General features: G+C 42.7%; 1 long non-coding RNA gene across 1 annotated transcript in view; it reads left to right on the top strand.

Annotated features, from left to right (window-relative positions):
* Positions 1–1,658: 1,658 nt before the first annotated feature.
* Positions 1,659–24,258, top strand: part of LOC121109952 — a 40,937-nt gene continuing 18,337 nt past the window's right edge. Inside the window, exons 1-2 of the long non-coding RNA XR_005857713.1 lie at positions 1,659–1,938; positions 4,313–4,315. This is a non-coding gene — a long non-coding RNA (uncharacterized LOC121109952). The remainder of the gene's footprint in view (positions 1,939–4,312; positions 4,316–24,258) is intronic.

Raw genomic sequence — 24,258 nt, 5'->3', positions numbered from 1 at the left:
AGACGATTGACTCTGATCCTACTTCCTCCATGGCCACCATTTTGTCACAGTCACTTGTTAATTTGTTGGGCCAGCCAAAACTCAGCCCATCACTCCCGCTTCCCTCAGTGTCTGTATTTTACTGAAGGACTGCTAGGGGAACAGTGCAAAGCCACCCTCGTTCTGGCTTCTCTCCAGGAGGCTTAGGTGTGACATTCAAAGGAGAGAGAAACCTTTCTTCCTCTTTTCTTTAAGGAGCATTTGGAAGGAGGCTATGTTGAGGACCCCACCTCATGTCTCAAAACTCATATAAAATTTGAACAAGAAATCGCTATAAAAACTGTAAGCACCTATTAACCATAGAAACAAGAAAGCTGAGTGTTTTTGGCAGAGGGCCTGCTAAAAGCATTCCAGAACAATCTCAAAGTGAAATATACTGCTCAAAGCCTTTTTTTTTTTTTTTTTTTTTTTTTTTTTTTTTTTAATGTAGAAGTGGCTGTGTTTAAAGTGTACATAAAACCAGGCAATTATTGAAATGGGAACTTTGTTGTTTACTGCAGAAACACCGGCAAAGGAGTAAGATCTGTCTTGTTATGAATTTAGTTTTAAAGGGATTTACCTGACATTTTTTACAAAGTAGCCTGTTTGTAGACTTTTTGATAATATGTTATCAAAGTACTTCTAGCAAACTGTTACCCGGAACCAAGATTTAACTACTCAGGTTCTGACCTTCAAATCCAATTAAACATCTTTCCTCTGTTTACTGAATGGCCAATATGAATGTGCACAGGAGGTATAACTTTGAGGATCTAGACCTATATTTTTATACAACAGGTACTGGTAAGACAGCTGAATGGACACATGGATATATGTTGTACTCCTACTATCTTCAGCATGTCTTTATTCATATAAAATCTAATTTCTCTCTCACTTTCATCTCAAAACATTCAACTTTTTCAGACTCTGAGATGGATTCTTTGCCCTCAGGGAAGCAAGCAACACCTTCTGCTCCACTGGGAGCTGAAATTCATATGTACAATGTGATAAAGATCTCCTCTACTTCTGACTATCCACTCAATGTTGGGCTTTATACAACAATTTTATATACTACAAACCCAGTTGGTCCATGCCAACTTGGTTTTCTCTTCTGTCATGCAAATGCAGATAGTTAAAGAGGATAGGGCTTGTCAGTGTTTCCATGCTCAGCTTCTGTGATAACTTCTGGTCCCCAGAGAAACAGTATCACAATACTTCTGCTTTTCAGCACTAACAGAGACCCCATTCTTTGTCAGCGCTTACTCCTTGTTTGTTAAATGTGCGTGTCAAAATACCTTGGAGGCAGCCCTATCAAATTTGATCTGATCTTCTTACAAAGGATTCTGTAGTACTTCGTACTGCACTTACACAATCTTCTTCGAATGCGTGCCAAAAGAGTAAATCACAGCATTTATCTTCTTTGCTGTGCAAAAAAGGGAAGAGGGAAGCCTGTGTGTTATTGCCCCAACCTCTTGCATGCTTCTGATGTTGAAATCTGGCAGCTCCAGTTTCCACGAGTTTTGTGTGTGTGTGCTTGGAGACTGTCTTAATTTGCATGGTTCACTGCCAGGTGAGAAAGTATAATGCCTGAAAGTAGAGAGCAAACATAGCTGGAGTATCAGACTACACTTGCTGGAGGGGGTTGAAATGGTAGCTGCTTAAGGCCTGTGGACCTTTGGCAGGGCTGTAAAAATACAAATAATAATAAAAGGAGAGAGACATTGTGACCCAGGCAGCAGTGGTATGCCTGTGCATGCAAGTCCATCCGGGGTCTGACTAACTGTCTCACAATGTCCACATGGAACTTGTAAAGATTTGCAATAATCCTTTATTGAAACAAAACAGAGAACTTTACAGATAGAAATGGCTCATACAGCAGGACCTTGGGAGGGGAGACAAGCCAATGCATAACTCTATATGGAGGTAAGCTATTATCCTCTTGTTCAGCTTGGACTTAATGCTAGCGCCTGTATTAATGCCTGCCTGTAAACAACTGACCAAACAACTGGCCAGCCAGCCAGTCAGAAGTAATAGTAAAGAGCTGTGACTATCCAGCAGAGGCAGACCATTTCTGAAGACCAAATTTTGCTGTAATGCCCCAGTCTTGCCCTGAATGGATGCAGTGCTGAGATCTAGAGGCACCTCTTGCCACCTGGCTCTCCCTCATTTCATGCTTTCTCCTACATGTCATTCATACTTCCTTCTTAGCAGACTGGTCTCTCACCATGTAGGTGGAGTTACAAATTAATTCTGCCTGATGTCATCTTGTAGCCTGGGTAAACCAACCTAGCTGTGGTGTCCCTGTTTGTTGCAGGGAAATTGTACTAGGTGGCCTTCAATGGTCCCTTCCCACTCTAGGGATTCTGATTCCACTGAGGTGTGCATATTGCTCTTCTGGATAAGGACTTGGAGGGCCAGAAAGCTTAAAACTTTCTAATGTTGATGCTGCCCCACCTAAGTCCTGGTTGCTCTTGGCAGGAAGGAGGGGACAGTCTTCGTGTGTCCTGCCCCAGCTCTGCATATCATCATCCTTCATACATACAGCCAGTGGCTTGCTTGCACTTTGTGCTCAACGTCTTTCCTGCTCTCATCAGGACTAATGATTTACTCCTGCAGCTTTTTGACTGGGGAGGAGTGCAGCTTCAGCTCAGCACTGGCACGGTACTTATGAGCAGGATCTGGCTTCTAGATATATATAGTTTGTGTGTGCATGCACATATGTATGTGTGTGAGGACAGCAATTCAAGCATTTCGGTATTATAGCAAAAGCAAAGAGATTTAGGTAAGACACTTGGGGAAAAAGAGAGAGGGAAAAGGTTTATCTTAGCTACTTCACTTGGAGTATTTCTTGAAACAAAACCTAGTTTGCACTAAAAAATACCCAAGTTGCTGTGCAACTTTGGCATGCTGTATTTCAAGAGGAAAAAGACTGTTCAGAAACCACGCAGCCCTCCTCCCCTGCCCTAGCATTAGTTACCCTGCAACCACACAGCCACAGCCGCTCTCCCTGTGAGAAAGAAATCTGGGTTTTGGGGGGTTGCAAAAGGAAAATCTGAATACCAATCTGGAGCAGCGCTCCCGGGCCCCGTCTGCCTCCACCCGCGCCTGCAATGGTGCTGGCAAAGCAGGGCCATGATGTCATGGCAGCTGCTGACGGCCTGACGGACAGCTTCCGCAGCGCAACATGGGGCCCTTTGGTCCCCCTGTCAGGCAGATTGGCAGCTGAATGGCACCAATGAGCGCCCGGCTGCCTTCCCTCTGGGAATGCTGCCCTCGCTGATGGACAGAAAGCAAAGGGAAAGATTGTCTTTGAACCTGAAAAGAATCCTCTTTTTTCTCCCTAAAGCTCCTGCCCCCACTCTTTTTTCATCCCCCTTTTTTAAAGGTGTTTTGTTCCGCAGCGGTTACTGAGCCTAATGGCACTGAATGACTTTTCCCCTTCGCAATCTGTCAGTCACAGGCTGGGCAGCGGGACTGTTAAATGAAGTCCTTTCAGAGCCAGACGGAGGAGGAATGTGTCAGTCATCCAACAGACCCTGCTGTGTTTGGATCTGTCAGAGGGGTGACAGGGCAGAGCAGCCGGCCTCGGCTGGGGCACGTTCCCAGCAGCAGCCAGGAGGCCCTGACAGGCCCAGGTGCCGGATCCAGAAGGCAGCAGGTCTGACGGGCCTTCCATTGGCTGCGAGGCCTGGGGCAGCCTGTGGGCAGAGGGTACACACTGCTAGCAAACCAGCCTTTAAGCCCAGGATGGATCTGTGCGGGCCATGGCTTTCAAACCACAGAGCTCTTAACTAAAACACTGGAGACAGTAATCCTCCGGATGAAATGCACTTACGTGGACTACGATTCCAAGCCATTTCTGCTGAATTATCTTAATTTCTTGAGTTTCCCCTGGTAGATGACATTCTATTAATCTTACCTATTAGGTTAAGAGTGATGTGCAATTTGTTCTGAGGCTTAAACAGTTGGTCCTATTCACTCAAGCACCAGTGTTTCGCTGCACGTTATGAGTAGCACCCACTGTTGCTCTAATGAGAATAATGATCCTATGCTTGTATTTCAGGGATTTGCTATTCCATCTGTTTTTGTTTTCTTTCTTTTTCTTTTTCTTTTTTTTTTCTGTGAGGGAGTGGATTTGAACAAACAGCTCCTGTTCTTATCACATCTCTCAGGGAATGACTCTCTCCTGCTTTTACAGAGGTGGCAATCTGTGGTTTTGAACACAATGCATCCTGTGTTACTGGGGCAGTCAGATGCCTGATGCATTGAAATATGTGGGTTTTCCATCTGTAATGAGTGGGTTTACATCTCCTGTGGCACTGCTGGGATCCTTGCTGGTTTGCGTACCCATGGTGTAATCCCCAGCCCAGTGGAGCTGGTGGTCGTGATGCCCTGCCTGGGACAGATGCTGCATGCATCTTTTCCTGTCCTGACTGTTCTGCTTCTCTGCAAAGTCATGGAAAACCAGTGTTCTCTCACAACTTGTCATTCGCTACCTTAGGCAGAGCCTATTGTGTCAGCATGTGATTAAAAGCAGCAGCAAAATGCATTTCCTCTGCCTTCTTCCCCTCTGTCCCACTGGATTTCTCTTGCATTTACTTGCAGAACTGAAGCTCTGTCTGGTCTGCGGGGCTGTGGCCACCTCTGGTGAAGGGTTGCTTTGGAGGTTAGCTGCTGCTAGTGCTGTCTCTCGTGATACTGACAACCATGGCTACAGGAAGGTGTTGCTTTAGAAATCTGCCTGTTCTGGTTGTCTGATTAAGTTCCACTCTGGCCCTGGCTGCTTTCCTTTCACTGTTTAAGTAAAAGAATAAAGAAAGAAAGAAAAAATTTCAGAAAACAACCCCTGCATGATTTAGTTGAGAATCATCGTAAATGGAGGATAATCTAGCTTCATCCCGCCAAGCTGCACAGGTAGCTGCACAGGACAATATCACGAAGGTTGGTGGGTCAGTGTCCTTAGCATTTGGCTGCAAGAAGTGGTATGCATTTGTCTGGATTAACTGAAGTTATGTTCTCTAGGAATCAAGCAGCCTTATGGGTTGGCAGAACTTACATGGCATCTGGTGCGCCCCTAAATGAAGGTGTTTGAGCTCAGCTGGGATGGCCAACCCAAGTCCATAGGAGGGAAGCCCATTTCATCTCCATGGGTTCTTGCTCCATCCATCACTCAGGCTAAACTGCAATGCAGGGAGGTGAGGGAGTGAATAGGGCCTGTTGTCATGTAGATTATTTATCCTTTATGTGGAGAGGAGTAATTATGCCCAGAGGGCAGTCCATCACTGTCCTCAGGCTGCATCAGCCGAGACTGACTGTCTCCTCTTCCACCATTGCCTGGAAAAAAAGCTGGGCCGCACAGTGGGCCCCGTGTGGAGCACATGGCAGTGGGGCATCCTGATGTGCTCAGAAAGGTCACCGTCCCCACAGGAAGGCCAGGGGAGCCCAAGGAGTATGTGCTAACAAAGGCAGTGCCCTCTTGCCCGTGTGCGGACAGGAACGTAATTGCTGAACATGAGCTGTCATTTCATAGGAAAGAATCATACAGCCCTGTTGGGGTTCTGAGGACCTGCAGGGTGGCTTGACCTTATATGGGTACTGAAAACCTCTCTGCAAAGAAAGGTTTCTATTGTAACTACCTGAGTGGGTATTTACAATCAAACCTAGCCACACTGCCCCAGTCTGCAGCATAGACTGCAAAATGTGGGAAACAAATTCTACCCCAGAATGCACTGAAACTTTCCCAGCTTGGTTAGTGTTGCTATATTTTATTTTTGAAGATTCATAAATTACAATGAACTAACCAGAATTTCCTTTCTGAATGCAGCTCTTTTAATTTAACGAGCCTTCTTTGCTGCAGCTTCTGCCACTATCCTGTTTTTAAGTATTTATGGCATGACTCTATGCACACCCTGGCAAGCAAAACTGCTCCACTGATGGGAATGAGTGATGTATCAGTTTGGATGTCTGTCTAACCTATCTTCAGGCTCAGCCACAGAAAACTGTTGGGCTCTAGCAGCTTGTCACTCACACAGCTAAATAAGTTTTGAGCCATATCAACATCTGCTTAAAAGCGGCCGGACTGCCACTGAATTGCTAAGCCTCAATTCAACCCATATAAATGGAAATTTTTACTGTTGGCATAAAAACATTTACAAGCTGAGACATATAATGGGAGAGAAAAGAAACCCTTAAAAAATCTGCACCCCGTTTGTTCAGGCTGTGCCTGAATGTTCCCATGCTGAGAAGCACTTCTTGCCATTTATTAACTGTGGCTTTAACTAGAAAGTGGAGCTGCTCGCTCAAATAAAGTGCATTCCTGGCTCTCCTGCTGGAATAGCTGTCATTTTGCTGAAGGGCTGTGTCACTGTGACACATGTACCAACAGTAACAATGCACCCAGCGGTGCTGGGTCCTTCAGCATCCAACATTCTCCTCTCCTTGCCTCTAACATTGAGCGTAAGCCTCATCGCTTCCCCGATGAATGCCCTACCTGTTCCAACAGACAGCACAAAGTATATTTAACAAAGTGTTACTACTTAATGTTTGTACACTAGGTTTTTCTCGATAAAAATCTGCAAAACTGGAGAGTGAAACACTCCTTCACACTTCGAAACACAGACACACACTTAAATGTGGTTTGTCCATTCACCCAGCATAGCAACTAAGCAGCATAGCCAATAAGTGACATGTGAGGGGGTATATGCGTTTTAGGGAAAATTTAATTAAAATTTGTACTTTTATGCCCAGAAGGGTTTGTATGTGTGTGTGCCCCTGCTAATTGCACAGGGGGAAATGTGCAGGGGTTCCTGTTTGTGAAGTAATGCTTTCAAAATCAGAGACTGATGTGAGAGCCCAGAGAGCAGGAGATCCTTCCTTCCTTCATTTCCTTAAGTTAAGCACTAAAGTGCCACAAACTTCTTCTGGTTATTGTTAAGGGGGAATGGAAAGTTTCAAGCAATCTCCCATGTAAAGGCGCTTATATTACCCACAAAAGAAATTGAAAGGGAGGGGGGAAAGGCCCTCAGCTGTGGTACAGTGATTCCAAGCGGCGAGCCTGGGAGTCCTGCTTTTAATGGAGGCATTTAATTTCCAACAGGTGCTGCTGCCTGTTCTCCTCAGGGAATCCTCACTGGTGAACTGAGGATCCTGCTTGCTTGCAGGCTGCAGCTTCAATTCTCTCATGGGCGAAGCAAGGGACTGGAACTTGGTGCAGTAGAAGGTGCAGGAGGATGGATCCTGGGGTCAGAACTGGATTTTGGGTAACATGTGGGTTGAAAGCCCTGCTGCTGCAGGTAGACACTGCTCAGTTCTGCATCACAGCACTAAGGGGCTTCACTTTTGGGAAGGAATGGGTGGGACTACGGTGCTGCAAAGGCAGCAGGGAACACAAGGGCATCCTCACACTCTTGGGCTGCCTGGGAGGGGCCTGGAGCCAGCCAGGCCCATCAAGGAGTCTTTGTTCCCACTCTTTTTCTGGCATAAATTATTGTAGGTGCAATTTAAGTGACCTCAGTATCTAACTACTTGATTTGAAGGCACGGTTTGAAACATAGACACGTAAATAGCCCAAATTGGACCTTTCAGTTAACGGTTAGGACAGCAGCAGGGGCCAGGTTAGGAAATTCTGACCTTGCATCTGAAAGTTAGCTATACTGTACATTTAAACTCCCCAATTGGCTGAAACCTTACACACCCTGGCTTCTAGTCAAACCTCAAAATGTCAGATTTGCTGACGAGCAGTACATGTCCTCTGGGGACTGCTTACTGTGCAACAAAATGCCTTTCCAGAAGGATTAATATCAGCCTGTCTGATTGCCTATTCAGTCCAAAATAGCAAAGTGCAGAAGAAATGCTTGAACTTGATGGCATGGGATCACTTTGGAGGTCCTCCCTCTTTGGGTTCTTCACCAGTTCCAGCAGTGCAGCCCAGTGATCCTGCCAGAGATGTGAGTGAGCTGTTTCTCACTCGGGTGGTCCTGCTGACATCTGTAGAATGGTTTGGGTCAACAACACTGAGCAGAGTGAGCAGCTACTCCAATGTGTATCATGACCTGAATCGTGTGGAATTGGTACATCAGATTCTTCCTAGAAAAGCTTTTTCAGAGGAAAAAAAAAAATAAAAAGATCTGAACTATTCAATAGCATGTAGAGCATGCCAGGAAAGACAATAGCCCTGGATTTTGTACAGTCTTTCAACAGTATCTGTGAAACAAGCAATTTTTTCTTCTGGCAAAGTCCATAATGTGATGCGAACCTTAAAACTCAGTAATAAACCTCAACAGTGCTGCCTGAGATCTGCTGTTATTAAGAATTGATGTAGCCATCTGGCTACATCTCTCTGTTGTTAAACATGATGTTTATATGATGTCATAATGTACCTGTGCCTCTATAAAGAAAGAAATGTAGTTTTCTGCACCAGTGATCTTGTATTTTGAAAGATAGCACAGTCATTTTCCACCCTTTCATGATTAATGTATCCTTCTTTAACCATCCTCCAGCAAAACTGTGAGCTCTTTAAAAAACGTTACATCTGTTAATTGCTATCTAATATATATGAACTCATTTTCTTTTATTCTCTTCCCTGGACCTAGAATCTCCCAGGGGCCCTCAGATCACAGGCTGGCAACTGAGGGGTAGAATATACCTTTTGTTCACCAGTGGTGGTGTGAAGCTGTTAATATTCATTTTTAAGGGAGCATCATGCTATACTACGCTGCACTGCTAGGAGCTGGTGGACGAGTAGGGCCATGCTAGCTCCGTGTTCCTGTCCCTTCCTTACAGGGCAGCAGTGTCATAGTGAGAAAGGACCAGGCAAGATGTAGCTGACCTGGCCAGCACCATTAGTAAACAAAAGTTTGGTAAGCATTCTGCAAGCAGGCCTGACGTGGGTTGTGCTTCTGGTTACTTCCACTAAGTCTGAGGGTGCTTAGATGGAAGCTGGAAATCACAAAACCATCGAACAGTTGAGATTGGAAGTGACCTCTGGAGGTCATCTGGCTCAACCCTCCCAATGGCGGAAATACCTCCACCTGTGGGTGTAAGCCTTAAGCAATTGCTTTTGCTATGATATGCACAAAATACCCAAGTTCCGCGGGTCCTTTGTTCAGGGACACAGGTTGCTGGTTAACCCGAAGCACCGCCCAGGCAGATCTTGACCGGCCTCTTGGCTCTTCAGGAGGGTCTGAGAATAAGCATGGGCTGGGCAGCCAGCAGCGTAAGTACAATTTTAATTTGACTCTCAATACAGAGGGACAGATTTGGATGCTTCCTCTGCTCCTCACTGCTCATGAAGTCACTCTTCCTTTGCAAAGACCTGTTCTTGCCTGAATAAATACAGCTTTCCACTGCTGATGTTTATTTTCCTTGGGGGGTCTCCTCATGCACTGTCACCTTTCCCTTTTTAATTTCAGCCTCTTATGGGCTACATGCTGGTTTCCAAAACCTGCCAATCTGAATGAGTAGCCCAGGGAATACAAGTTCCTATGGGATAAATGCTCTAACTTATGACTCATGGACTAGAATAGTAAAAGCTGATGCATAAAAGGCCTTGGGCACTAGCATACCACTGGTGTTTTAAATTTATCTTTTGCAAATGAGAAAGATGTTTTTCTTCAAGACATACAAAAATATACCAGCTCAGTACAATCTAAACGAAGTTATGTGGGAACACTGCTCTGCACTGTATTGCCAATCTCTTGTGTTTATGTATAAATTTCCATGGGGCATTCCTGTCTGTAAAACTACTCAGAAAGCTTTCCTGTGGACTCCTTTTGACTGGCAGGAATACTAGCAGCCCTAAGTGTCATGTTGTTCATTTGTGCAGGGTGTTTTTACAGCTATTCAATAGCATCTGCGAGCCATTTGCTGGCTGAACCCTGGCTCTTCAGGTAGAGGTCGACGTGTGAGCCTCAGTCTGCCTGGCAGGGGTCGGGAGGCAGCAGCGAGCCCTTGGGCTGGTCTCCCTTCAGCTGCAAAACTGAGTTAAAAATGGTGACTTTTCATAGTAATGAAAGAGAGGTCTTTTTATTCCCCTTCTTTTCTCTGCCCCTCCATGCTTTTTGTGCTGGAGGGAAAGGGAAGGGGAAGGAGCTCTTTGCATCTATTTGCAAGGCAGATGATGTGCCTATTACTTGACATTTCACGTATGCTTTAAAGTGAAGCGAGGAAAAAGTAGAAAAGATCAAATCCGTGCAATGCAAGACACTGATATTCCTTCACTAAGGGTGACAACAACACATTTTTTTTTAGAGTTATTCGCATCTAATCCTTGGGCAAAATTACTCTGTATGACTCACTCACTCACTCCTCTGTTTTATCACACCGAGTCCAATGTCACATGGGCTTTGAAGAATAAACCTCTTATAGAGTTCGGATAATATATAGAAGAGCCAAAGGTGTAGTAAAAGAATAAAAGCACTTTATAAAAAGGCACAGACTACAGAAAATGTTTTAAAATACTGTTCAACCTCCAGATCATCCAAAATATTCTAAAAATTTCCTAAAGGCCAATGTCTGTTTTCTCAGCCAGCAGAAGAGTTCGTGTGGGATTTCAGCTGTACCAAAAATAAATTGAGAGCCCGTAGTGGCTCTAGATCCTGTGTACAGAATTGGTATCTCTGGCAGATGCGGAACTGAAACCTGAAAGTGGAAATATCTTTGATCTGAGTGTTCCCATTTTGGCCATCTGTACTCGTGAAATTAACTGAACTGTTGCTGTGTTTTTCAGTCAAAGACATTAGGAAGATACTGGTTACATTTCATGTTTAAGACCATAGCTAATATGAACCCTGTATTGGCCTTGAAACTACAGTGAAAAGTTGAAAATGAGCAAAAGGAAATGATGAAACATTCTTATCTTCTCAATTATTTATTCACTGTTTTTCCCCTTCATTTTCACTCCTGGGATAGTAATGAGTTTTACGAATGTAAGGTGTCAGCTATAGGCTTTTCTGTTGAAGCCTCTGAATTTATGGCTCCTCTGGGCATTGCAGGCATGGATAATGCATAATTTACAAACAGACTTGAAACTTTCATCTTCCTTTTCCCACTCCTTTTCAGAGCTTTTTGTTTGTGAAGTGATTTGTTTTGCTGTAGTGGAAACCATATGCTCTTCTGAATCTCAGTGGAGTGTAGAAATTCTGCAGCGTTACCAGATGTTGCAGAAGAAACTTCACCTGACATAGGATTACATGAATGTCTCTCCTTCAGTCAGAACCATCTTTCTAAGGGGATAGCTTGCTTTTTTTCCCTGTTATTTGGTGGTAGGTGACATCAAATGACAGTCAGTGATGATGTAGGCACAGTCTCAGTATTAGACACGCAAAATCTGTGCTTTGTTTCTGGTGGGCTGGAGCTGGAAGCTTTAGCAAGCCATCTCTCAAGAACATGGGTCAATGGTTTGCAAATGCTAGTCCTGCTTCTGGCATTGACTCTACTGTGTCCCTAAGGAATATTAGACTTACTGTATCAGATAAAGCAAGACTTGTTCAGACTTGGAGTGACGATGGCCTCACACTCATGTGTGACCAGGTGCTGCAGGGAAGAATGGAAGAAACGTGGTATTTGAACAGTTAAAAGAAATTACTCTGGCTGAGCTTCTTTCTTCTATTCAGTAGTTAGCGTATGACTTGAACGAAAAGGCTTAAGTTCTCCATAAAAACGTGACTGTAAAGTATATTTAATAAAACATCAGATGTTCTTTTTATTCTATATGTACCTTTGGTCTTGTGTGAGTCATTGTGGCTACTTTTTCTTGTGGTAGCAAATCAGGGGGTGTAGGTGCTCCAGGGTGGGGGATGAGCTTTTCCTTTCAGCTGAAATTGAGAAGACAACCTCAAACCCGAAGCTGCTGAGGGAAGACTGGCAGAGCCAAATGTCACAAAGGCATGGATTTGACATAAAAAATGGGTAGTAGGTCTTGGTTTCCCAGGTATCTTTTGTTGACTCCTTAGCTGAGGGCCATGGGTCCCCAGATGTCTGCAGACTACAACTAAAACCCAGGGGTTTGGTAAGTACTTCAGTGACTGCCGTTTAAGCTACACCTGAAGTGAGGTGTCAGTAATCTGAGAATAGTGTTAACAGCATGGTTTTGCCTCCAATTCCCAGTGTGGTTAAAATGTCATTTCATCTTGAAGTATAGAATCATAGAATCATAGAGTCCTTAAAGTTGGAAGGGACCTTTAAAGGCCATCTAGTCCAACTCCCCTGCAATGAACAGGAACATCCACAGCTAGATCAGGTTGCCCAGGGCCTGATCCAGCCTCCCCCTGAAAGTCTCCAGGGACAGGGCATACATTACCTTGCTGGGCAGCCTGTTCCAGTGCCTCACTACCCTCACTGTATGAGACTTTTTCCTTATATCTAACCTAAATCTACCCTCTTCAAGCTTGAAACCATTTTCTCTTGTTTTGTCACAACAGACACTGCTGAAGAGTCTGTCGCCTTCTTTACTGTAGCTCTCCTTCAGACATTGAATGGCTTCTATCAGGTCACCTCATAGACTTCTCCAGGCTGAACAGCCCCTGCTCTATATAGCTGGGAGCTGTCCTGAGCGTTTGTGTGACCACGAGGAGCTGTGAACACCCCAGCTCATTACAGACAGCCATTCCTGCCTACACCATTTCTGGGCCAGCTGGGGGGATGAGACCCAGGCATGACCGTTGTCATGGGCTTAAAGACGTTCCCCCCTGCCTCCTCCTGGTGTCTCATGGCCAGGCTGAGAGATCCTCTTTCCAACCTGTCAGAATTTTCCACTGAGATTTACCATGGCTGTCCTTTCTGGTTTGAGTCGTGGGTCCCACTGGCAGAGCCTCATGCTTTCATAGCACAACTCTCAGCCCAAATATTAACTAGTATTTATCATCAAAAATGGCAGCATTTTGGTTTTCTCTATATATCATTTAGACGTATCTGCTGAACCCATTATGTTACGTGGGAAGACCTCTTAGTATATATGAAGGTGGGATGGACTGTGATTTAGGCCAATCTGTTGTATAATTTGCTCTGCTGCATTGGACTGCACATTGTTTAAAGTCCAAGGCTTCCAGCGTAAGTGAAATATATCGTTCAGAGAATGTGCTGTGAGGTTAGATGGTATGGTTTAAGTGCACACAATCACACATTATAAATAGATCTCTCAACATTACAGAAAATATCATTAGTATGGAAGCTGTCTTTTTACTGTAATATCTGGTTCACGTAAGGAATCTTTCTGACACATAGGATTGTTCGTTATTTTTTTAACTTAAAAACGAATGAAGTTTGATAGCTTTCTTCAGCAGTGCACTCTGGAAATGCAGCAAATCAGCACAAATATACAGCTTGTCACAGCCATTCTTGCATAAAATATGACCCGCAGTTTTGAAACATATGGTTATGTGATTTTTAATTTAAGTGGCATCTTCTTTAGTCAGCAGAGCTTGCTGGAAGTGGAGTCAGCACCTTCACCTGCTGAAGCGAAGAGTCTTCCCCAGTGGCTGATGTTGGTTTGCACTCGTGTACAACTGAACAAGAACGTGAACTTTGGCACTCAATATGCACAGGGAAGACCCAAGAGCCTTTCCATTCATTGTTTGCAAGCTGCTAAAAATGCAGCTTATCATAAACCTTGTGGTCACACACCCTGTGGTCCCACCACCTGAAACCTCCCACTGTGGATAACCAGATGCATCCCCACAGCAGAACTGATAAACTTTTCCACTAACACTTGTTTTTGATATTGCCTCTCAGTCACAATGGGGAGAGCCCTATACTGTTACATCCTGCCAAATATATATACATATCTCCTTGCAGCCTATTTTACTGATGCACTGTAAAGATTTAAAAGCCTTTCTCAGTCATAGAAAGAAAATAATAATTAGCACCTACAATAGGGGAATATCATATCTTTGCGAGGAGATGAACAGGGCTTGTCCTCCCACTCCTGACAGCTGCTGCTGGGAGACATTTCTGGGCTGTCAGAGACTCTCTTTATGAGCAGATTCCTTTGTAAATCTCCACTGCCTAGACCAATAGGTCTATGCTTGGCATCTGTTTTTCTCAGTGATGATTTTTTTTCTCCTTTCTCACTTTTTTTTTTTTTTTTCCCCTGTCTAATTAATTGTCTACTACCTGTCTCTTCTGGTTATTCTCTTTTTTTTTTTTCTACTTTTACATAGTCTTTATTTGGTGATGAAAACTATCTGGGAGCAAAAGAAATGTAAGTCCTGTATAGATATTATATCAGGCTTCCCTGGAATTCTGGCAAAGGGTAAGTCTGCTTTGGACTGAGTAGAAAGAGTTAACTGAAGGAGGCAGATAGGGTGGCCACTGGAAAGACAGATATTTCCCTGCAGAAAACTTATTGCAGAGCATGGCTTGTAAATATGAGGAGAAATATACCCGTAGAGTTCACCCAGCCTTTCCCAGCACTCTGAAACTGAATCATCTGACTTTGTTTAAAGGTTTTTGATCCAAAGAGCAAGAGAACATTTCACTACAACTGTGCTTGAACCTTTGACACTGGAAACTGAGGAAATTAAAGCAGCTGCTACCAGTTTCTCCTGAGCAAGGAAGATGTAAAGCCTGCAGAAACACAGACCGGTCTTTTCCCTTATATCGTCATTTTCAATAAAGGAAAAAAAATAGGAAAAGCTATTTTTGGAAGTGGGAAGATATCTGTGTTTGCATTTCTGTCTGTAATCCAGTGTGTGGCTGATAAGAGGCTCATGTGTTCTTAGCAAACTCTGACATTTGAAGTCAGAGCAGGCTTGGAATGGGGCTGATTTCTTTTGCTGCTTTTGTCCTGTGCTGAGCTGTGCCCTGCCAGTGAATTGCACAGTATCTTAAAATGACCTTTCATTTAGGCTGTATAGAGATACTTTTAGTCAACTGGTAGGAGCAAGTGACCCCCGACCTCCTGATTTTCACTGCGTGCATGGAGGCATTTTCTGCTGATGATGGGTGGTCCCAGTAGACAGTGGCCACAGATGTCTGCTCCTGATAAATCCAGAGTTCGGCTCATGGGAGAAGACCTGTCACTGGCTTTGCTAGAGAGTGAAATATGTAAGCTGCACACAAGAGTTTCTGCTGGCTTTTAAGCTCCATTGCTGGCTGTGAAGACTGAAACCACCTGATGATGGTCCCATGGGAGTGGGACCTGTGCTACAAATGTCCCCCTGCTGAGGGGATTTAGAAACAGCCTCCATCTCTCTTCACTTGATAACTGGGATTCAGGATCAGTTGTGGGGTGCATGATTTTCCTGTTCACTCTGGTAGCTGCTTTATGTCTCTGGCTGAAAGCAGTCATGACACCGTCCATCTTACAGTGAGTTAGCCTGGTTCACATTTTCCTGTGCTGGAAACCTTCATTTGGGAACCCATTCTTGGAGCAAGTTCTGCTTTTTTAGGTTATAGCACCTTTCAGAGAGGTTAGCCAAACGTCTGTCATCGCTGGCTGGGATGGCTTATTCAACTGCAGCCATCCTCTTGCCCATCCTCTTCTTGCTCTCTTCCTTTCTTCTGGTGCCAGTAATTTCTGTAAATGACTGTATGCTTCTCAGTGGCAATAAATATTAATAAAGGTATATCACTTTACTGCTGGAGTAGTGGGAGAAGAGGTGAGCAACATATATTTTACTTCTTCAGAGGCTTGGCTCCCTTTGGCATACCTTCCCCCCCAGAAGATTTGCAAAATTGCACTCTGGTTTCCTTTCCCAGATGAACTACATCCTCACATCTGTCTGGCTTTGCTCCAAGCTGCTCCAAGTCAGTAGGAGCTGGGAGAAAAGTTTAACATGCAAATTGAAAATGTCAAATTTGGGGTTTATTTATTGCTAGTTTTTGTAGAAAGAAGGAAGTAGAAAGACTTTCTGTCAGAATAGCTCACTGTTATTGTTTCACTTTGAACAAATGAACTTCTGGGTTGCAGCAAAGGGAGTGCTGGGGCAGCTGAGAGAGACAAAACGGGCAGTGCTACGGGAGCAAACTCAGTCTTATTGGGAGAGTGTGGCATCGGAAAGTGTCTTTAAATGATTGAACCTTTTGGACACTGGAAGCTGATGGAGAAGTGACAATTGCTGAAACAGGAGTTGCCACATTGAAGCAGTTGTGTTAAGACTTGAGAAGCAAAGGTTTTGGAGTACCCTGAGATACCAAAATGAAAAAGCTGCTAAGGGCAAAATCCTAAGGGGAAGACAGAAAGAACCAAGCACTGTAATGCTTTGGAAATACAGGAAACAGCTGAAGAGTTGCTCTCAGCTGAATCATTTCATGACTGTGCATTACGTTAAAATTGAGAACATTTGTTTATGCAAATTAAGTATAACGTTTGGCAAACACAAGTTCTATGAAGGGCTTTTGGGATGTCATAGGTGTTATGCTGTGACTAAATTGCATTTTAACGACATGGAGAAAGAGAATTTTACATAGATATTGTTTTGATATGGGCAAACCAGAAGAAGACCAGAAATGCCCGGCTAAAGCTAAGCAACAAATAATTAATTAGTAATTCTATGTCAGAGGAAAAACATACCATGAAGACAAACTAATCCAATGAAGTGCTTGAGCAGCTCATGGTAGGATTGATGCTACTGGTAGTATTTGTGCTGGTAGTATTCGTATGGAGGCCCCTAGTGATGTGAAAGTCATTCATGTATTCATATCATACATGAACACCACTGTGCAAAGAATAGAGAAGGTAATAAAAAGTTCCAGAGTTGACGTACAGTGCTGGTCAGTGTTAAGCTAAATTGTCCATGTCTGCTGCCACTGTGTGTATTTGTTCAGTTATCTTCCAGATGTGTTGTAAACCTGGAGACAAGCAGTCTGATATAGCAATAAAGAAAAAATTGCCAATTGCCACCTAAAATTGAGTGCCAACACTGAGGCAGAGAATAAGGCCATGGTCTTAGCTTGGTGGTGTAAAGAAGTTCATGACCTTATTTGTAGAAGCTGAAATGTTAACTGAAATTGACCATAAATCACTTGCTTACCAGTTTGGGTTTGTCCTGCACCCTTGACTAGAACAGTGAGATGATTTTTCACTGCAGAGATGTGATTTGTCTATCTGATACAATACCAATGAGGAGGTGTTATTGGCAGGCATCTTAATGGGGCATTTGATAAAAACTGAGAGAAGTCCAAAGTATGCATCACTTGGAAAAATATCCCATGATTTTAACTGAAATATGGGCTGTGATATCTGTGATGAATACTTATATAAAGTCATTAGTACAAGAGCAGTATTCTTCCAGCTTCCCTCATCCATTCAGAGGAGCAACTCCTCATAATAAAGGGGATTTTTTCGAAGACAGCAAAAGCAAAGTGATTCATAAGGAGTTGAAGAAAAAGTCTTGAAAAAGATAGATGAAAGTTACTTAGGGATGGAAAAAAGATTTCTGCTGAAAAATGATACTGAAAAAGTTGCCAGGACTTGTTGCCTGTGTCAAAAATGCAGACCACACTGAGTAGAAAGGTTGTATATTGGTGTTCCAGGGAAAAATAAACACTTTGCTATTGATAGCTGCTTACAGAAATTGTGGCAGTGGCTTGAAAAAAGTCATAAAATAAAGATAGTTATGAAAAACTCAAATATGTTTGAGCAAAATTACTTGTAAATTGAAATTTCAGTAAGATATTTTATTATGCTTTTAGTGTCTTTCATATTTTGCCAGTTTTATTTTTCTTGATTTTTAATACGTGTTGAATTAACGAGGAGACTGATTTTCAAGATTTTTCATAACATCTATCTTTAAGATATATTCAAACAATATTACCAATACAGGTGGGACTATCATTGCTGCTTGTTGATGTGTATCTCTTACTTAAAGAGTAGTTTCTGACAAGATTCAGTGGGGCAAGGTCTACTGAGACCACTGCATTTAACTAAATCTCTATTTGAAATAACTGAGGAAGAGTATAATTATATATTTCTCTGGTTCTGAAGTCCTTACTCATGGAAGTAGAATAACTTAAATCAATGAGACTATTCACATGAAAAAGCATTAATCATATGAGTAATGAGAAAGGGTGGAAGGGTCATTCTTAAAGTTGCTATGAAACCTTGCAGCTGCTTCACATGGCCCAACTATCATTATATTTCCCCAGTTATTACTTCTAATGTGGTAAGATTAATTAAACTAGGGTGATACTGACCCCATGCTGGTTTGTGCTGTGTTTGAACCCACTCTAAGTGCAGTCTAGAGCACTGAAGTGGGTGTAAGAGGTATGCAGGCCAAAGTCTACAGCCATCCCTTCATACATGGTTCATTCCACTCTGCTGGTATCAGGTTTCCTTTCTCAAAAAAATTGTCCCAGTGCCCGACATGGAGTTTCCAGTTCCCACCCCCTCCTTACAAGCCTGTTTGAGCATATCTGTTATCTCATACTATGGCACACAGAGTGCAGAAGTATTTATAACTAGCTGTGGCTATCAGGACAGCGGTGCAGTGTCATCTCCAGTTCTTTCACGCATGTCAATATTAATTACTTCCTTTCCCAGTCCCTGCAAATGTAACTCCACATCTTTCAAAACATCACCAGCCTTGAGGCCAAATACTCTCCCAGGTGTTTTCTACACTCTGCATCTTCAGCCAGCAGGATGTCATTTCTACTGCCCAGGGACTGTTCCTACTTATCCATGATGCAATTACCAGAAATCTCCATTAGCCCTGATGCTGAATGATCCAGCAACCCATTGCTTCACTTCTGAAGGGACAGTTGTGTCCATAACGAAACCATCTGCTTTTCTTGTATTGAGAAGCACAGCATACTGAATGGTTTGCATTAATGGTATTTTTTTTTTCATCAGCATAGGAAAATATTTCCAAGCCTCTTATTTTTTTGATTTACTGTTATCCTTACCTCTGATATATGCTATATATATATATATATATATAATTGGTTTTGATCACACCATAAGAAGAGCCTAAGTGAAGTGAGATACTTTGGCTTTGGAGTTTTACATTTTCTCTTGAAGCATGTGGCCACACCTGTAGATTCAGTACATGCTGCTGTCCCTTCATCAGGCAGTTAAGTTCCATGTATCTTCACTTGTCTTTTTAGGCAAATTTTTACTTAAAATTATATACTCATTTAGTAGGATTTTGTGAGCTTGTACCTGCAAAACAAATAGGTTGTCAGCAGAAGCAAGTTATTAAGCAAAATGAAAGACAGCCTGATGGAAGAGAAGAGGTTCTCTAGTCCAGCTACGCAAAAGGAAGTTATGAGTGTGCATATTGATGAGAAATTCATTAAAAAACAGACATCAGAAAAGACGTGGCTGAATCTAGAAGTAAAAAAACTGGTGAGAGCTTTCCTCTTCTGTCCTCCTGGCAGTGATCCACCGCATGAAAGAGAACTTGTCCTGCACAGCATCAGCACTGCTTGAGAGCAAAATCCAGGCTACAGACAGCAGATTCAGACATCATAGCTTTTACAGTGAAGGGTGGGAAAAGGTCAGCTCTAGGATCTTCACATGAAAAACAATTTTCCTATATTTTTGACTAGATCCAATCAGCTAAGTGAGCGGTCAAAAAAGTGAACTAGTTAATTCCACTGAAATAAATACAGCACATCAGAAAAAATAAGATTATTCCAAGTCTTTCCTGTTTCATGCATCCAGGTGGACTTTGGATCTTTCATCACTTCTGAGTTTGTCAGCAAAGGTATTGACCACCGTGAGAAGGAGACTGACACCCACTCCATGCCTTTCCTCTACAGCCCTGACCAGGAAAACGCTTCACAAAATGTTCAGCTCTGGTTGGGTATTCACACTGTAGTCATGTAAGGATGTGCTTGTATGCTTCTCTAATTAAGAGCATTTTCATGAAGTAAGGTCTGGGAACGTGTAAGCCCTGCCTTGGATCAGAAAGACCACGTTGAATGGAGCAAGTTAAAATTGTCATTATTTGTTCTGAAAAATTTTCAACAACAACGAAAAAAGTGGTATTATGGCTTAGTTACCTCCCTCAGCAAGGAAAGGTGAGCTGTTTACCTGTGTGGTAAATAGAGGACACCTGAGCTCAAATATCTGGCTTGTGATTTTGGAGACATCAGCAAGTGTGGACATTCTAGAAACCCCTGAACAAAATGACACTGTGCTAATCTGGTGTGTGTTAGCCAGGGAGATGCAGAACTCAGCACAACCTAAGAACCTGGGCAAGTCAGGCTATAACATATATATCTTCTGAAGAGTGATAGTGTTCACCCACCCATTTATTTTCTTGTCTTTTTACAAGAAAGCATTTTGTTTCTGGAATGGAAAATGGTGTCTTGGTTCTGGTGTGCAGCGTCTCTGTTTTCACAGAGGTTTTTACTTGACTTTACAGTGTGCTTTTCTTCTTCTTCTTTTATTTATTTATTTTTTTTGCCTCAGCATACTTCCTTGTTACCAATGCAGCGTGACTTGGCAGAAAATGAGTCCAGAATGTGTTACGAAAGAAAACATCTGTTCAGTGCACATAAGCTTATAGAAAGACTCTTCTTCAAGTCATGTGGGACAGGCCATTGGATCACTTGGGAATTAAAACAGAAGAAAAATGGACAAAGATGCTAAGCACTCTTACGATAGGTGGTTAACATATACTGCCCCGGACAACTTGCTATCCTCTTACTAAGGAAAATACTTACATAAGACCAAGAGGAAAAGAAATCCCAGGAAATGGTATGGAAGGCTCCCACGCTTGATGCTAATTCAGTATCTCAACAGTATATAGACCCCTGGCAGCTTGGCCAGGTAAAACATTATTTCCAACTCCAGATGTGTTTTTTCTTATTCAAGTTTGCACTCAGTCTTTCATTTCTGCTCCTTTCGTGAAAATTGCATATCAAGTCAGTATTACATTCAACAGGCTAGCTGTTTCCAACAAAGAAGAAGGGAAACAAGAAAACTTCATTTCCTGGGAAAGATCTTTTTAAAGAAAGGCCCATCCCATTGGTATAAATCAATGAAAAACAAGTGTACTCATTTAACTAGTCAGAAAGTCCTAATATGTCATCTTGTCATGTGCAGTGCTCGGTTGCTTTAATAGTGTTATCCACTTCTCCTTTTAGAAAGGAGTTCATTTCAGAGAGCTTGTAAAGTACAGTATACTGAATTAGAGGTTTCATTATTCACAGGGACCTGAAGAAAAAAGAAGGATCTTTCCACACATGATTAATACCTCAGCTGAATACCATGTGCTGGATGTGGGCCATTCATCAGCAATTTAACATCTGTAATCTGGCCATGGCGAGTCACTGCTAACATCATGAACAAATCATGGATGCTCTGCGGTCTTAACGTGGTTTATGGGCCTTGCATGAAAAGAATGTGTGTTCAGCATGTGGAGGAAGCTGGCATGGCCTAAATTAGATGCAAAGGAACTCATGAAAAGGAATCTTGCCACTTATTTATTTATTAAGTAGATGTATCTGAGGGCTGTTTGGGAAAAGTCCGCCTTTCTAACTTTCCCTAATAAGGAATGGTTAGAGCATGGGAACCATCAAGATTTAACAGAAAAAGAACAATGGAGAATAATAAAACAAGAGGAGGTGATCAAATGCAGCACAAAACCACATAACTTAATTTGTGAAGGCACGCAGTTTTTGATGCTAAGCGCAGTTTTGTTCAGTTCCACCCAACACCATGAGCCACGTGGACTTTCACACCCCTATTCCAGGCAGGCTGCAGGCTTGTCTGCAACCAGAATGTCCCTTCTGAAGAACGGATCACCTTGTGCTGCAAATAAAGGAATAGACTGGTTGGAATAAAAATGAATAAAAAGGAATAAAAAGGCCAGTGCTTGTATCATACAGAGCTGTATCTCACCCATTCATGAAGAAGGGATCGGATTCAATCCAGACTCCTGCTATAGTTTCATCTCTGCCTTCCAAGCAATGTAATGGCTCTGTCAGGAGAAACCAGTCAGGATCACTTTCTAAAAGTTGAGTTGAATGGCAGATTCTTGAGGGGAACATGAATAGCTTTAGTAAATTGCCTTCGAAAGTAGCACAGGATCTTTCAGTCAGTTTTAAAAGAACTGTTTACTGTTGCATATGGCAGTCATTATTTGGAATAATAAACCCACTGAGAATGTGAACATGCATGGGCCAACAGATGGGTCATCATGCTTAGCAATTTAAGCAAGTAATTTATTTCAATCACTAGGACAAAGAACACTGAGATTACTAATTCCCTTCCAAGACACATGCAACAAAGTGCCACAGCTTTTCTGAATTTTGCAGCCATTATGGAAATGTACACCTGCTCTATGGGATCTGGGACTATTTTTTGCTTGTTTGAAGCAATTTGTTTCAGAGTTCTTACAAAAAAATTTTTTTTTCCCCGATTTACATTGAGAGAAGCTAAGAAATGGATGACTGTAATGATACACTAAAATAAAGTCACCTGGATTTAGGCAGTGGTATATGAAGGCTGAACTCTAAGCTCAAAGCAGCAAAAACAGTGGGGAGCACTTCTGTTATTTTCAGTACTATTTGTGCATCCTATCTTCCTCTGGAATGTTAGGATCTTGATCAGCAAGGAACAATGTGTAAATATATATCAGTTCTTTGCTAGCAACAAAAGAGAATTTGCTACCTCATGCTTTGCCAACTGAATTATCTACAGATGTCTTCCATTATCCCTCCTAGAAAAGAGATATCAGCTGCCGAAAGTGGTGACTCTGAGAATGTGATGTTGGCAGTCATCTCAATGGGACAGGCCATGCAGACAGCACAAGGACCTCAGTACCATTGCACAAATGTATTTCTGCTCTGACTTGGAGCAGTTGCCACGTTGGCACCTGGTGCCATTGCTCCTGGACACCACTTCCACACACACAGGGCTCTCCACTGGCTTTTTCAAGTGATTATACTGATTTGGGTCATGTTCAGCCTGATGATCAACCCAGTAAGAAAAGTTAATCCAGTCTTACAGGGCCTGGTGAAGTCCAGCCTGAGATGCTGCAGTTCCTCGTGAGCCCTCTGAGCCTGTTGCAAAGGCAGTCAGATTCATTCATCCATCTGCAGTTCATTTAAACCTCCGCCCAGATGGCAGGGAGACCATTAAATCTCCGTAACTCAACTGTGTGCCTGGGCTATACAAAATAGCCACCTCTTGTAAATACACAGTGTGTTTACCTAAACCTCTGTGGTATGATCAGTGTTGTCATATAAAATGTAGCTACTGGCATTTCGTTTTGAGACATGGATGTTGAATGAATTATTGAAACAAATTCTAAAGTTGCAGGATTTACTCATTAGCCGGTGCCCTGTGTGAGCAGACATAAAACTTGTCACCAGCAGCATGGCCTGGGGATTTAAAACATTGTGAGGGAGTTGTGAAGAGAAGATCCTTCCTCTGCTGAGAAATCTGGGGCTGCTCCTGAGAACAGCTTATGGAATGCGAGATGCCCTTATGAATCAGAAAGACCCCCCACAAGCAGATGGAAAGGGAGAAAAGTTTTAACCATTAGAAAAGGGGAGCAGGACCAGACAACCTCTCAGATTCCCTTCCAACTCAAATGATTTTACGATTCTATGAAAAGATAAGTAACAACGCATGTGCCAGTGCAGACTGGCCTGAATTACTGCTTTTTTTGTGTGTGTGTGTTAGGAAAACTAATTGTTGACAACTTTGAAAAATCAAAGTATTTTACTCTGAAATTTTCAAAAGGTTTCTTTCTTTTTTTTTTTAATGTATGATTTCACAACAATTATTTCATGAAGAAACAATTGATTTGAGGAAGCACAGAGACAGCCTTTTGTTTGACCAGAATCAGACTGCATTTATTTGCTTTTCTTTCGTTGAGAGTGATGAACTACAAGGGGGTTTGGATTGATCTGAAACTGCCACAGGAAGCAATGTGGCACGGAGCTGCCTTGGGGACACTTCTGCAGGGATGCACCTGAGCCCAGGGTGCCTGAGGCTCCCCTCACACTCTGGTGTCTAAATCTGACCATGATCCTTGGACAAACATGATCAGGAGTATAGAGAGTTGGGGATGGGTGCGAGCCTGTGTGACCTGACTGTGCCACTTCAAAGCCAAAATGGAAATTCCTGTTGAATGCAGCTGATTTTGAATGTGTTGGTGACTTAGCCCTACTTTCCCTTTTATCTTTATTATTGCAGCCATGCTGCCGCGTTTTCTAAATCCTTTGGCTATGGCACATGCTCAGCGTCTTGGCCTCTCACATTCAGGCCCGTCTCATGCTTCCAGCCCACTTGCAGTGCAAAGTCTTAATGAATTTAGAAATGAAAAAGTTCCAGATGTTTAGCAAGCT

This window comes from Gallus gallus, chromosome 2, assembly GCF_016699485.2.
Source record: "Gallus gallus isolate bGalGal1 chromosome 2, bGalGal1.mat.broiler.GRCg7b, whole genome shotgun sequence".
Lineage (NCBI taxonomy): Eukaryota > Metazoa > Chordata > Aves > Galliformes > Phasianidae > Gallus > Gallus gallus.
The sequence above is the reverse complement of the archived record's forward strand: the minus strand, read 5'-3'. Positions and strand labels throughout refer to the sequence as shown.